This window comes from Canis lupus, chromosome 7 (genome assembly GCF_011100685.1).
Source record: "Canis lupus familiaris isolate Mischka breed German Shepherd chromosome 7, alternate assembly UU_Cfam_GSD_1.0, whole genome shotgun sequence".
NCBI classification, from domain to species: domain Eukaryota; kingdom Metazoa; phylum Chordata; class Mammalia; order Carnivora; family Canidae; genus Canis; species Canis lupus.
Genome location: NC_049228.1, coordinates 44118885 through 44130603, shown reverse-complemented (window position 1 = coordinate 44130603; position 11719 = coordinate 44118885). Strand labels below are relative to the sequence as shown.

Below are 11719 nucleotides of genomic sequence, written 5' to 3'. Positions count from 1 at the left end.
GGTGTGTGTGTGTATGTGTGTGTGTGTGTGTGTGTGTATGGAATTGCCTCATATGATTGTGGGCACTGGTGTGTCCGAAATTCGTAGTGTGGGCTCGTAGCCTGGAGATAGTGGTGCAGCCACAGTCTGAAGGCAGGCAGGCAGAGACCCAGGAGAGCCAGGGTACGAAGGCAGCTATTGGAGAACTCCTGCTTGCTTAGGGAAGTCAGCGTTTTTGTTCTGTTTAGGCCTTCAGCTGATTGGAGGAGGCCTACCACAATAAGGGCAATCTGTTTTAGCCAATAATTTAGTGATTTAAATATCAGTCACACCCCCAGGCCCCCTCTCAGTTGACATGTGAAGTTAGCCATCACACCCCCTTTTGCCTTTTATACCCTGGTGGTAGTTTCTAAATATGGTAGGTAGCCCGTCCTGCCTCTGAGCCTTTGTACTCTTTTCCTTCTGCCAAGTTTACCCTTCCCCACGCTTATCCACTCAGCAGACACCTTCTAACCAGTCCAGTCTCAGTGTGGACGTTCTCTCTCTTTTGGTGGCCCCTTCCTTGAGCCTCACAGAAAGCGTGGGTGCTTTTGCGTGACTGCTCCCACTCTGTTTTGTACTGAGCTTGGTGACATCATTTATCACGCCACAAGTGTTGGTTGGATATCTGGCTCCACAGTGGGGAGGCAGGGCTTGTCTTTTCATTTAGGTCTAATGCAGGCCTTATGGTAGGTGTTGGAGGAAGATTTCTTGGGTATTAGGGACTTAATCAATCTTAGTCTCATTGGCACCTCCTTTTGTTCACCTATCAAGTGGGAAACTGGACTAGCAGGACCATAACCACTCACTCCTCATCCTGATATCCATTATCCCCTTATCTCACAGGGACAGAGCTTGTAACTGATCCCACTGTCACCAAAGAGTAGAACTACATTTCCCAGCAGCCTATGCAGCTAGGTGTGGCCACGTGATTAAATCATGGCCAATGGGATGTCAGTGGAACCCCTTCAGCACCTTCTGGGAGCTTTTCTTCTCTGTTAACTCCTTCCTGGAGCTGCCTGCGATCAAAGACCACCATCTTGAACAGCGAAGATGAGGAGCAGAGGCCTGGAAGTGGTTTACCAACAGATGACTATGGATGCCCCACATGTGCTGCTTCATCTGACTGTTGTGTCAGAGGAAAGAATGCCACTATCCTGTGTAAGCCACCATTTTTGGAGTCTTTGTGCCACGCAGTTGAACCTGATCTAAGGGATACCTCTGAAAAAGTGCTTTTCAAACTCTTCAGAGGAATCATCAGACACTCTGGCCTGGGGGAGTGGTCCAAGGATGTTGGACTTAGCCCTCCTTATTCCCTCTTGTCCCAGCCCGAGGGCAACTGTTTTACTTCTGTGTATTTTCCACATTGACTTAGAATTTGTTTGAAGATGGAAGGAACTAGGGATGCCTGGGCGGCTCAGCAGTTGAGCATCTGCCTTTGACTGAGGGTGTGAAACCGGGGTCCTGGGGCCGAGTCCTGCGTTGGGCATCATGCATGGAGCTTGCTTCTCCCTCTGCCTGTGTCTCTGCCTCTCTCTCTCTCTCTCTCTCTCTCTCTGTGTGTGTCTCTCATAAATAAATAAAATCTTAAAAAAATAAAAGAAGTTGGAAAGACTAGATGCTCCCCAAAGGCTCATCCAATGCTGACATTCTGAGACTTTGTCCCTATAGACAAATGGATTAAAAAGGGCACAGTTCCCTAAAGAAGAGCAGGTTTCTCCATGAGGCATCTGTAGACATACATGGACACAATGGCTTTTTCTGATGGTGGAATTTAGGCACTGTGGTGGGCACTGGGGCACGTCTCTGCCTCCTTTATCTAGGTCTGGGATCTTGAGCCGTGTCTTCCGCAGTTCCTGCTCAACCTGTACTACCCATCCCAGAGCTGGGTCCAGCTGTCAGGGGTTCTTCACTGACTCTGCTGAATGAACGTTGGGATGAATGAGCCTGTGCTGACTACTTCTCACTGTCTTTTGTGCTGAATGCTCTCATTTGCTGTTTTGAGAAAGCTGTGGGTTTGTTTTTTGGCCTCATTTTTACCCCAGTCTTACCCCAGGAGTCTTTGTGGAGGATCCCAGCACTGAGCCCATGGCAGAGGACACTGGACACACAGCCTAGGTGTCCATACTTGTGTGGTGTATGTGTATACGGCACATGGCTTGTCATTGTCTCCCCCTCCCAGGCTGGGTCACTTTGCCCAGGAATACACCCTGGTGGCCCAGAATGGTGCCTATTGTGTTAGGTGGTAAATTTAGAGTACCAGCCAGTTGGGAAGCTGTCACTCTCGGTAGTTGAAGTGTGTAGGCCGAGGGGGGGGCGGGAGACGGGAACAGAGCTGAATGGTCCCTTCTGGGCTTGCAGTGGAACTGCCCCAATTCCGTGATGAGCAAGGCTTTCATAGGTACTATGAAAGTTACTACTACTGGTGGTGGTTGGCACCTTTCCCTGAGAGCCAGTACTACCTCCATCTTCCTGGGTCCCACCTGCGCAGTCTGGATGCAATGGGTGTGTGAGAATTTGTGCATGTGTGGGTGTGTGCTTGTGTGAGCAGGTATGCACAAGTGTGTGTGTGTGTGCACGCCTACAAGAGGCTGCCCTGTCACTGCTGCCTTTAGCCATAGCTCAGCTGCCAACTCTGATGAAGGAAAACCTGCACTTTGCCCCCACCATGCAGCCCATCACTTTTCCAGCTGGGCATCTGTCACCAGCTCTCGGGCAGGAGGGAGCATGTGTCATCTGGCCTGAGGGATGGCTTGGCCAGCTGAGGGGCTCTGACAGGAGTGGGACCTATGCCCTGGAGGTGAGGCAGGGCAGGCTCTGGCCAGTTGCCCCGGTGTGTGTGGGGTGGCCCCAGGAGAGAGGCCCTGGGTGCTTCCCCCCAACCCCCGGGGCCGTCCTGTCAGGTCAGTATGAGGGAGGTGGGCTGTCTCACCAGGACCAGGGAGTCCGACGGCATTCGTGCTGACCTGGGGTCAGCCACCATTAGTCACTCCCTCTGACACTGTTTCTGTGGCAGGGTCCCCCGCAGTGGGGAGGGTGGGAAGGGGTGAGGGGCAGGGAAGGACAGCTCCCAGAGCTTGCCAGACCTGAGAGCTTGCTTGGTGCAGGGGGGACGAGGCCCAGGTCTGGGACCCGGCAGCAGGACCAGACTTAGGCAGATCTCCATAGGGGTAGCACTTGGGACCAGGAAGCCAGAGACCCAGTGTCCCTGCAGCTGGGATACTCCCCTGCCCTACATGCCTCCATTTCATCAACTGTAAGAGGAGAAAATTAATAGTCTTAGCTTGGTAGGTGTGGTGAGGGTAGAATGACTTGGTCTTTGCAGGGATTCAATGAGTAGCTGTTGTCCCCATTTTTACTGTGCTTGGGGCCTTGCCCTTCATTTGTCCTGGGATTTTGGGCAAGGGCAGCTTATCTCTCTAGGTCTGTAGGTCCTAATGACTAAGCTGAATAAGCAGCCTCCCACTCCTGGGCCATTACTGTAGAAGGGGACAGTGAGTCCTTCCCACAAGGCCAGTCACAAGGAGGGTCCTACAGAAAGACTGGGCAGGGGATGAGGGACGGTGGTCCCTCACCCACCCATGTGAGGAGGTGGTTTGCTTTCTGTGGCAGTCAGGGCAGGGAGCGGCTGTGCTTTTCCAGGGGAAGGCCTGCCCTGTGCCTCCCTCATCATCCCTGTCGGCAGCCATGCTGGGGGAGTGGTCCTGCTCAGATACATGTGGCCGCTTTAAAAAAAAAAAAAGTGTAAATGTTGGAGATGGGATGCTAATATGCCAGGTGGTTCAGGGTGCCCAAGGCCAAGCCCTGTTCTGGATTAAACTCAGCACCAACTATCCGTGTGCGTGCATGGATGTGTATGTGACCTCCCCTGGAGCTTGAGGGGCCGTCGGAGAACCTCACATTGCACAGGTCATTTTACAAAGAGGAAACTAGGCTTCTGGGAAGGTGAGACTTTCCTGAAGCCCCACAGTTAGAGGCAGAACCAAGGTCTGGCCAGAACCAAGGTCTCCTTAATCCTAGGAGTCTTGTACTCTTTCCAGGATAGTAAATTCCTCATTTCATAAATGAGAAAATGGCAGCCCAAAGAGGTGCAGTGACTCACCTAAGGCCACACAGCCAGGGCATTATCCCTCCTTACCCGTGATTCCCCAAAGAGTCCTGTTTTTCCTAATGGGTGATGATGACTATTGACTCTCAGTGAGAGATCCTGTGTAAAGAGATCACATTAGCCAGGGAACCAGATCCTGTATTCCATCTGCCTCTGAAAGCTGTGTTCATTTATTTCCTTCTGGAGCAGAGCAGACTGCCCCACAGAGCCCTGGCTGGGCCCCCACTGTGCAGACGTTGCTGTGGCCCTATGGCCTCCTCCTTGATGAGACCTCCCAGCTCCCCCAGACTGCCCACCCTACAGCGCACACTCAGCCTACAGCCTCCGACTCACCAGGACATAAGCTGGGCAAGGTCCTGCCCCAACAATGGCCACAGGCTCTGGACTGGACACATTCACATGGATCATTATAGGTAATTCTACAATGGCCTTTCAAGGAAATGCCGTTAACATTCTTCATTCTCAAATGTATAAATCAAGGCATGAGAAGTTTAAAGTAACCTGCCAAATGGGATGCTGTGCGTAGGTGGTAGCTGGTGGTACAAGGATTCTTGCTGGAAGCAGGTTGAGAGCCCAGCCCAAGATGGTGCTGCAGCCCACTCATCACCACCTTGTCTTTTTTTTTTTTTTAAGACTTTATTTATTTATTCATGAGAGACACAGACAAGAGAGGCAAAGACACAGGCAGAGGGAGAAGCAGGCTCCCCGTGGGGAGCCCAATGTGGGACTCGATCCCAGGACCCCGGGATCATGACCTGAGCCCAAGGCAGATACTCGACCACTGAGCCACCCAGGCGTCTCTTTTCAATGTTTTTCAATCTGATGAGTATGAACTGGTAACTCGCTGCCATTTTTAATTGACATTTCTCTGATTTCTAGTTAGATCAAGCATCTCCTGAAGTTATCAGTCATTCTCCTCTTTTGTCAATTGCGTTTCATATACTTGGAACTTCTTTCTTCTAAGTTGTCTGTCTTTTTCTAGTAGGTTTGTAAAAGTTCTTTAGCTATTCCAACTACTCCCATATTTTTCATCGTGACGGTTGTAGATGTCTTCTTCCATCTCGTAGCTTCATTTTTCACTTGGATTAGCATGTGTATTTGTTTTAAAGTAGCCCCATTTGTCAGAGATTTCCTTGTGATTTTTGCTTTTCACATTTTGTTAAGAGAATTCTTCTTAAACTAATGCTATACAGATACACTTCTACAGTTTTTTTGGGGGGGAAATGTTTGAATTTGGCTGTTTTCCATTTAGATCATTAATCTGCATGGAATTCATTTTTTCTATATGACATGAGGCAGAAATTTTTACTTTATTTTCTTACATATGATAGCAATTGTCCCAGTATCATTTCAACAATTCAATGTTACGTTTGACAGATGGAGGTCCAAAGATGTGAGTTGATTTGCCCAAGGTCACATAATGACTCAGTGGTAGGATTAGGACAAGGAATATGTTTTCCAAAGTCCCCACCTGGCAGGCCAGCACGACCATCCTCCTGTGCCACATCAATCCTGCCATGGACTGCTTTCCACTGTTCTCATTTAGACATGTACAAATCTGAAGGTAATTTTCTTGAAAGAGGGATTCTCTCCTTTCCTCCTATTACCTTTATGCATTTAACACAGGCTGAGTATCCTAAGTAGGTACTTAGGAAGATCATTTTAAATAAATAAATCACTGGATTCTACAGATTGATTCCAGCGTAATAAGTTCTTTTAAATTCAGCTCTCTGTTTCATCTCCTGTATTTTTATATTTTTTCATATCTATTCATTCAACAAACATTTGCTGAACCCCTACTATGTGCCAGGCCCCGTGCTAGCTACTGGAGATTAAAAGAAGACTAAGTTGTATATTCTGTTCTCAAAGGACTTAAATTGTAGTAGAAGAGACTGAAAAGTTAACTAACTTTGTGGCTGTGCTATTTAAACATTATATGAGGGAGGCAGGAAGCAGATAAAATCTGACCAAAAAATCAGGAAGGCTTCCTGGGAGAGGAGATGTGTGAGCTGCATCTTTAAGGATGAGGAGGAGTGGTCCATTTGGCAAAGGTGGAGAAGGATGTGGTATTCCAGAATGGCATCATGGGCAAAGACAGAGATCTAGAGCTTCTGGCCATGATTCACTGTGACTCAAGCATAAAATAATTAGGTGGCTGGATCACATCTGCTCATTTTTAAGAGTTCAAGGCGCTTGCTTTCCCAGGTGATTCTGGACTAACTCGGGTTTGATCACAGCTTCTCACAGCACCCCCAATACTGCCTGCCTTGTCACGGATTGGACCAACTGGCTTCAGGCACTCTACTTGGTTGTTTTCCCCTTGTTTAAAGTGGGCCTCAACTTTTTGTTAAGGAGTGTGGTTTTCACCTTGTTTCACAATTGCAAATTGACATTCCCATTCTTGCTGTTGTTTCAGTTGCCAACGCTATTATTGTGGGCCTTTCTCATGCAGCCAGAATAACATATGAGACACCAGCCTGGAGTGACAGTGCGCCTGACAAAAACAGAAATAGCCCGGCTCATATTATTTGCAAAAGAATTATCCCCTGGAGGTGATTTTTAATTTGGGGGTTTGCTGCAAAATGGAAACCTGACCAAAGCTACTTTGCAACCCAAATGCTTGTCTTACCAATCAATTATAAAAATGAGACTTGCTGGGTCCTATAGCAAGTCTTTCTGGGCTCTCTCCTTTAATGGGTCAAGTCCAAGCAGCCTCTATTATTGGGAAAAGCTGGGGGCAACTGAGCAGTTTAATTTGCTGATGAGGGGGAAGGGAAGGTAGAGAAAGTGGTTTTCACAACCCAAATAAAGAACAGCACAAAAGGTGGGTGGAGCAGGTCTAAATTAAAGCCAGCTACGTCAGCTGGGTGGCAAGAAGGCAGCGTGTGGCGTGCTGGTGGTTTGTTTGTAAGGGATTAATAATTCAGCCCCAGGAATCAGGTTAGGGCTTATGCACAGCAGACTTGCATAAAGGTTAATTGGTATTTATGGGGTACGGGTAAGTGGCATTTACGCTATTTTGGTATTTTGGGGGGACTTGAAGGAGAGGGAAAAGAGAGAAGCAGAATTGAATGTAGAGATACAGGGAGGTCTTTTCTCAGCATTAGGATGTTGTGAAATAGTTCTCCTAGCCCCAGCAGGGAGGGGCTGGGGGGCTCAGAGCCTTGATGGGCTTGAAAAATGAATTTCTGTGTCGCCTCCATTGTAAGCCTTGCACATGCTATTTAAACTTGACATGTCATAAATCCAATAGCAGCAAACAAGATGGCACTGGCTTGCTGTCCACTTTATTTGTGTGGATGCAGGAAATGATGCTCCATGAGAAAGTGACAGGCCCTGCCAGCCATTTGGTCTAGGGGACTCGAGGGCTGGCCCCAGGGACCCTAGAAGCAGGGATGCAGGGTTGGGACCACCACCTGATTTGGGGCATCAAGTCGCCTCTGTCCAAATGGCATCTGCAAGATGTGGGCTTAGGGTCAGGGCATCTCTCTGGATCCCACAATAACCTTTTCTATAGGGGATTGGTGTGTGTGCTTCTGAGCTACTAGAAAAATTATCCCTGGTTTCCATGTATGTATAATCAACTGTCTCCTCACTAGGCCAGAGCTCCTTGGGGGCAGCACCAGGTCTTGTTCATGCTTTATAGTCAGCATGAGACCTTGGCATTCTTCTAGGTCAGGTTTGTTAAATGGATACATTGGATTGTGGGGGAAGGTCTATGCCTGCACCGGCACATTCCAGGGGGCAGATGTCTTCAGTCTGTACTGGATCAAGCAGCCATTTAAATTCAGTACTGACTTGATTATTTGAGAAGCCCTACAAGATTTTCCTGTATCCACACATCTCATTTGCGGCCTCTTTGACTTTTGGAACCTTCACTGTTAGTCCAACACCTTGTGCACATCAAAAGTCTCCATTTCCTCGGTGCCTTTGTATTTTGCCATAACTCTCAAAAGCATCTTATTTCGGAATCTGAGGACTGTCAATCAGCTCTGGATTTTGTATTAGACCTAATGTTTTGTTGCTAGCATTAGTGACATTCTTCTAAGGAAGAGCCCAGATCTGAAGAAAAGCTCCCAAGCTTTTCTCTTTCCTTCCCCCGCCCCCTTTCCTGTGTGATCAAAGTACACCACAAAGTCACTTCTCAGACAACACTTCTCACACTACAAAGGTCCACTCAGCTGGTCTTGAAAGCATCAGTTACATCCTCTTGCTCTTGAACACATGCTTCCTCTGGGACTGAATTTTAGCATTTTTTAGGAACAACTCCTTTAAAGCCAGCTTTCCTTGAAACGTGAGGATAAAGAGCAAGAAGAACCTCAAAAAGATTCACAGTGCATTCTCTTGTTTCGGTATAGGACTTTATTAAATCATCTGAAAGCCTTAAATTTCCCTGAGAAGATTCTCTAGTCTTCTGTCCTCCATGACTTCAGACCCCTGTTGGTCTGAGTGTTAATTTGATTTTCTAATTACTTATTTTCCAGCTGAAAATTCAGCCCAAAGGCTTTCTCCGTACATCAAAATAGTTTGCTTCTCTTCCTTCCCTGGCGTGTTTGACCAAGGCCCCAGAGAACGTGGTGAGTATGACAGAAACCTGGTTAGGAGGAAAATGGGGAGGTGGACATGCATTAAGAGGGCCACAGGGAAAAATTCCTGAGGGAGTGTCCCTGGTCCCTGTTTTATCCTCCCCACAGTATCTCAGAAGCCTCCCTGACCTTGTTCCCTTCCATCAGGACAGAGATGTTAAAGGCTGGCAGAGCTCTGGGTACTTGAACTGATGTCTGAGCCTGGAGGGATAGAGTGGAATACATGGACTGCAGGCCCCAGCCAGGACTTCCTGAGATTAAACATGTTCCTCCTTCTCTTCCTGTCATGCTCTGATGAAAAAAGCCAGGTAGACCAGGTTTGAATCCCAGCTCTGACACTTCATAATCGTGCAGTCTTTCGGCAGATTGCACAAGCTGTCACTCTTAGTTTCCTCACCTGTTAAATGGGAATGGCAATAGCTAATTTGTAAAGTGTTGAGAGATTATGTATCACACGAGTGTGAATCCTTGTTCTGTTACACGCTGGCTTAGAGATCGTGGAAGGATCACTTACCCTCTGTGTGTCACAGTTGCCTCTTCTGAAAAACACGCTGAAAGAAGCGCGTACCTCAGCTGATTATCAGTGGGTAGGTTGGTGGTGAAGGGTGTGGCCTCTGAAATGAGACCCCTTGGATGTGAATTTCAGGTCTGTTCTTTCCCACCTGTGTGACCTTGGGCGATCCATTCAACCTCTCTGTGCCTCAGTTCTGACATCTTTAAAATGGGACTCATGCTAAGTACCAACCTGTAGTATCAGTCAGGGTAGTGCCGATCTCTGCTGTGAGGGGTAAGTAAATTAATATCCACCAAGCACATAGAGCATGGCCTGACATGTTGCAATTTCTGTGTGTTAGAAATTACTGCTGAGGAAACTTAGTGAAATGATACAGAAGAAATCACCAGAAAGGTGTCTGGTACGTACTAATCCTTCGATAACTGTCGGCTAAGGCAGCTGGAACACAGGGCGAGTCTTCAATAAATATTACTTCTCTTCCTCTGTCTCAGGTGTGTGGACTGCGGAGCTCTCCTCTTAGCTGAATTACACAGGCCAGGTAGGCAGGTGGAGAAACCCTGAAGCTGAGGCTAGCGGGGCATGGGGGATGGGGCCTTAATGGAGCTTAGAGGCTGTTCACTCCAACAACACTCTTGGTTAAAATGCCACCAAGGAACAAAGTACTGCCCTAAGCATTCTTATTTTTGGTCAATATGCTGCAAGGAAGCAAAGGAAACAGAGGGCTAAATTAAAGCAGGATTTATAAATACTTTAATAATGATGAATAAACGATTCACCAAAGTTGCTTGCGAAGTAAATTATTCCAAGATGCACAGAAAGCTGTCAGAGTGATTTTAAACTAGTTAATAGATGATATTACAACTTGCGAGGAAGCACCTCAGAGCAGCAGCTCAAGCAATTATTTATGCCTCCGCACATCCTAGTATAATTTAAGAAAAAGGGAAATTAACTTATGAGCTCTTAATAAAGTATTCATGCTATCTTAATGTGAAATGTTACCAAAATTATTTACTGACTTATTGATTCTGTTAGGTTTGATGTTACTCTTGGTATTTTTTCTTATTTAAACCAGGTGGGAAAGTTAACTAAGGCAGTGTGGCCTTTTATTTAAACAGTTCCCTTCCCTAGAAATTTCTCAGGATCTCAGGAAACCTCGCAGGGATATGGGGTGGAGGTGTAGGCATTGGAGGAGGCCTGCGGGTGTACAGCATGAGGGACCAGACGGTGGGCCTGGATGTTCTTCAGAGACTGTGGTGGATCCTTGGAAGGTCAGAGTTGGAAGGAGCTTCATACATCTTCTGATCCAACCCCTAATCAGGAAACTGAAAGCTGGAGAGGACTCACCGAAGCCTTCATAGCTCAAGAGTAACAGAGTCCAGGTGCACTACGTCATGCTGGAGCCCTATCTGGTGTCCCTCATGCCACATGGCACCCTTCAGGGGACCAACAGAGATTTCCCCATAAAGTGGAAAAGAAGTATTAACTGCTGACTGTGTGCATGGCACTGAGCTAAATATTGAGCCAACCAGGCATTAGGCTCAGATGTGTAAAACAGAAAGCCCAAATAAGGTAACAGAGATGAAATAGTGGTTATACACAGAAAGTTTGGGAGCAGGTGGTTGGTTGTGTGAGTTAGAGCCAAGGTCTCTTCTGGCTCTTTGGCCTTTGCCTCATGCCTACAACATGGTTGCTGTTCCAGCCATCACCCATGTTCTCAGCAGAAGGAAGGACAAAGGTAGAAGAAAGGAAGCAAGACCTATATCTAAGTCAGGCAGACATTTCCCAGAATTCCTCATGGAGCTTCCACTCATATGTTATTGGGTAGAACTGTATTCTCCAGCCATCCTTGGCTATGGAGAAGCTGGGAAATGTTGTTTATTTAGCTAGAGAAATGTAGTTTATTTAACCGGGGCTTAATGAACCCCCAACAAAATGGGGATTCTGTTAGAAAGGAAGTAGAAACTAGATATTAGGTAGGTACTGACAGTCTTTGCCATGCCTGAATTATTCTACTTATTTCTCATAATCCTGTGGGACAGACATCATTATCATTCCCATTTTATAGATGGGAAAACAGAGGCCTAGGGAGATGAAGTAATCCACCCCAGGAACCGAGTGGAGGCTTAAACCTGGGACTGCATGGCATCAGAGGCTTTGCTCTTGACCCCTCTGCCATCCTACGTGTCTGGTAGGATATTCTTTCCTGCTCTGAATTTGACAACAGCTTCCTAGAGCCTCTGTCTCCCCATGAGGGGGCGGGTGGGAGACATTCTGAAGCAGCAGGAAGAACTGAGGCAAAGGCAGCCTTGCCTGGCCCCCAGCCAGTGGTTTGTGCAGAGGGGCCTCAGAGAACGTTGGCCATGAGGAGGTAAGGGGGGGGCAGAGATGGAACTTCACGAGGAGGCGAGTATTACAGATACTTCACAGGCAGCGTCAGTCTCAAGTGGAAGGCAGGGTGGATTCCGGGGCCTTCAGCCTCCTGCCCCTGCCCCT

At 47.4% G+C, this 11719-nt stretch overlaps 1 long non-coding RNA gene across 1 annotated transcript; it reads left to right on the top strand.

Annotated features, from left to right (window-relative positions):
* The first annotated feature begins 1026 nt into the window (after positions 1–1026).
* On the top strand, positions 1027–10143 carry LOC111096896. The gene is made up of 3 exons (XR_005361685.1): positions 1027–1179; positions 8611–8703; positions 8821–10143. It is a non-coding gene; the product is annotated as an uncharacterized LOC111096896 (long non-coding RNA).
* The last annotated feature ends 1576 nt before the right edge of the window (positions 10144–11719 follow it).